The sequence below is a fragment of the Olea europaea genome, unplaced genomic scaffold (assembly GCF_002742605.1).
Source record: "Olea europaea var. sylvestris unplaced genomic scaffold, O_europaea_v1 scaffold2467, whole genome shotgun sequence".
Classification (NCBI taxonomy): Eukaryota; Viridiplantae; Streptophyta; class Magnoliopsida; order Lamiales; family Oleaceae; genus Olea; species Olea europaea.
In genome coordinates, this window is record NW_019242880.1 from 1 (window position 1) to 3,007 (window position 3,007).

Consider the following 3,007-nt stretch of genomic DNA (forward strand, 5'->3'; position numbering starts at 1 on the left):
AATGAATATGTGTTAGCCGTACGTGCGATTCAATTGATTGAGTTTCCAGACTATCTAAATAAACAATTCTTATTTCCATGACTACAAGTCGAAAAATATTTAAATTTTACAATTTTTATAAATACTTAATAAATGAAATATTTTGCATTGGAAATGAATTATTAGAAATTTATCGGCGAAAAAATGTGTTTAAGAAAAATGGAAAAAAAGGAACCCTACTTGCGGGTCTCATCAACATTTTAAAATAAAGAAAAATGAAAAATAGAGAACCCTACGTGCGGTTCTCTTAGTTATTTTTTGAAATTTTCAATTTTATTTAATCAAAAATGGAAAATTACAAATATATTTAACCATTGTTTGTTTTCCATTCTTTGACCATAAAAATGAAAAAATATAACCGTTATATGTCACATGAAGACATCATATTCTCTTGAATTAAATTTTTGAACATTTATTTGTGGAAAAATGAGTATTTGTTAACCGTACGTGAGATTCAATTGATTGAATTCCCAGACTATTTATATAAACAATTCTTATTTTCATGACCGCAAATCGAAAAATACTTAAATGTTTAAATTTTAATAAGTACTTAATAAAAAAAATTAGTTTGCATTGGAAATGAATTATTAAAAATTTATCAGCGGAAAAATGTGTTTAAAATAAATGGAAAAAAGAGAACCCCACTTGCGGTTCTCTTTGATATTTTTGAAAATTTCAATTTTATTTAATCAAAAATGGAAAATTACAAATATATTTAACCACCGTTTGTTTTCCATTCTTTTAAAAATGAAAAAATATAACCGTTATTTGTTTATCAAGACAACATATTCTCTTGAAATAAATTTTCGGACATTTATTTGTGGAAAAATGAATATTGGTTAACAGTACGTGCGATTCAATTAATTGAGTTCTCAGACTATCTAAATAAACAATTCATATTTCCTTGACCGCAAGTCGCAAAATACTTAACTGTTAAAATTTCAATAAATACTTAATAAATAAATTTGTTTCCATTGGAAATGAATTATAAAATAAAGAAAAATGAAAAATAGAGAACCCTACGTGCGGTTCTCTTTGATATTTTTGAAAATTTCAATTTTATTTAATCAAAAATGAAAAATTACAAATATATTTAACCACCGTTTGTTTTCTATTCTTTGACCATAAAAATGAAAAAATATAACCGTTATATATTACATCAAGACATCATATTCTCTTGAAATAAATTTTTGGACATTTATTTGTGGAAAAATGAATATGGGTTAACGGTACGTGCGATTCAATTGATTGAATTCCCAAACTATCTAAATAAACAATTCTTATTTCCATGACCGCAAGTCGAAAAATACTTAAATGTTAAAATTTTAATAAATACTTAATAAATAAATTAGTTTGCATTGGAAATGAATTATTAGAAATTTATCAGTGGAAAAATGTGTTTAAAAAAAAGGAACGAATAGAACCCTACGTGTGGTTCTCTTTGATATTTTTGAAAATTTCAATTTTATTTAATCAAAAATGAAAAATTACAAATATATTTAACCACCGTTTCTTTTCCATTCTTTTAAAAATGAAAAAATATAACTGGTACACCCCTATTATCTGAATCGCTTCGGCATGCCAACCATCACACATTCTGACCTTATAGACACCCAACCGAAGTGTTTCCGAAGTGATATCACCAATGTCAATAATCTAGTAGCACATTGCGATATATAGGCGATCCTACTGAACCGACTAAAGCTCCTCGCCTCCGAGGCCGAGACCAAGTGGACCCCTGTCAGGAGATCCGTCGTCAATTTCAGAAAGAGATTTGTGTCAAGATCCTCTTTGCACCTAAGGTTTAAATTGATTTTACGTCTCCATGAGGCTATTTGATATGACTTATCAACTTTATGTCAATTCAACCCAGGAGAAACAAGCTGCCTGCCCACTCTACAGACGCAGCTGATTAACGACTATGAGCGGACACCTCATACCGTCAGATGTATACATGTGTCCCACATCCAACGGTTCATCCCACCTATAAATACCAAATGTTTGGCAAGAGGCAAAGGTAATGAAACTCTTACTACATAGCACTCCATAGCAAGTTTATATATTTTCTCCTCCCCCTTATTATTATTATTATTTTGCACAACCTCTAGGTACTGTTCCGACCACCTAAACCTGATTTGACCGTCGGAGTGTATACGGTCGCCACCACCCCCGCTGGTCCCGACTGTGTGCGTCTGACCATGCGTTGATTGTGCGCAGGGAGGAATACGTGGAGTAGCTATCGGTTGGCCACGTGGAAGGTCCAATTTTCGAGGCCAACAGATTGGTGCCGTCTGTGGGAACACACTTCCCGTTCAAAGTTCTGCATTTTCCACCGGAGAAGTTATCGGAAAACTAGCGACTAACCCTGAAAATGGGACGTTCTTGAAAAAGAACAAAGTCGAGTTACAATCCAAGTTCTCACCACCCTTGAAAAAGAAGATAGGATGAGCTATAGCCATGAAGACGACAACCCCATGAGAGAGCTCTCTGGAGAATAGGTACTCCATAACAATGTTACTCATCAGAGACCACATCACCGACGTCGTCGAGGTGGAAGCACAGCCATACTCACTGAAGGAATGGCTCAAATAGCTACGGGTATGAGAGACATCGCAGCTCAGAATATGGCAATGCATGAACTATTCATGCTAGCCCAGGGTCATCAGGGCTATCAAATGCCCCAAGGATTTTATCCGGTGCAGGAAGTCCCTGTATCTCACTCCCAAGGCCACATGAGCCGGCACACAGAACGCCCCCTCGAAAGAGAGATGAACGCCGAAGCCACATCTTATGTGCAAGTGAGCCAGCCATCAGAACCTCACTTGGGGGACAATTTCCCTCAAGAATATGTGGAACAAAGGTCGGCAAGCGTCTTCGACCGATAGGGGAGGATCCTAGCAATAGGGTCCATCCGATAAGAAGATCAGTTCGTCCAGATCAGAAACAAGAGCAGGCTCCTCCTCCTCCT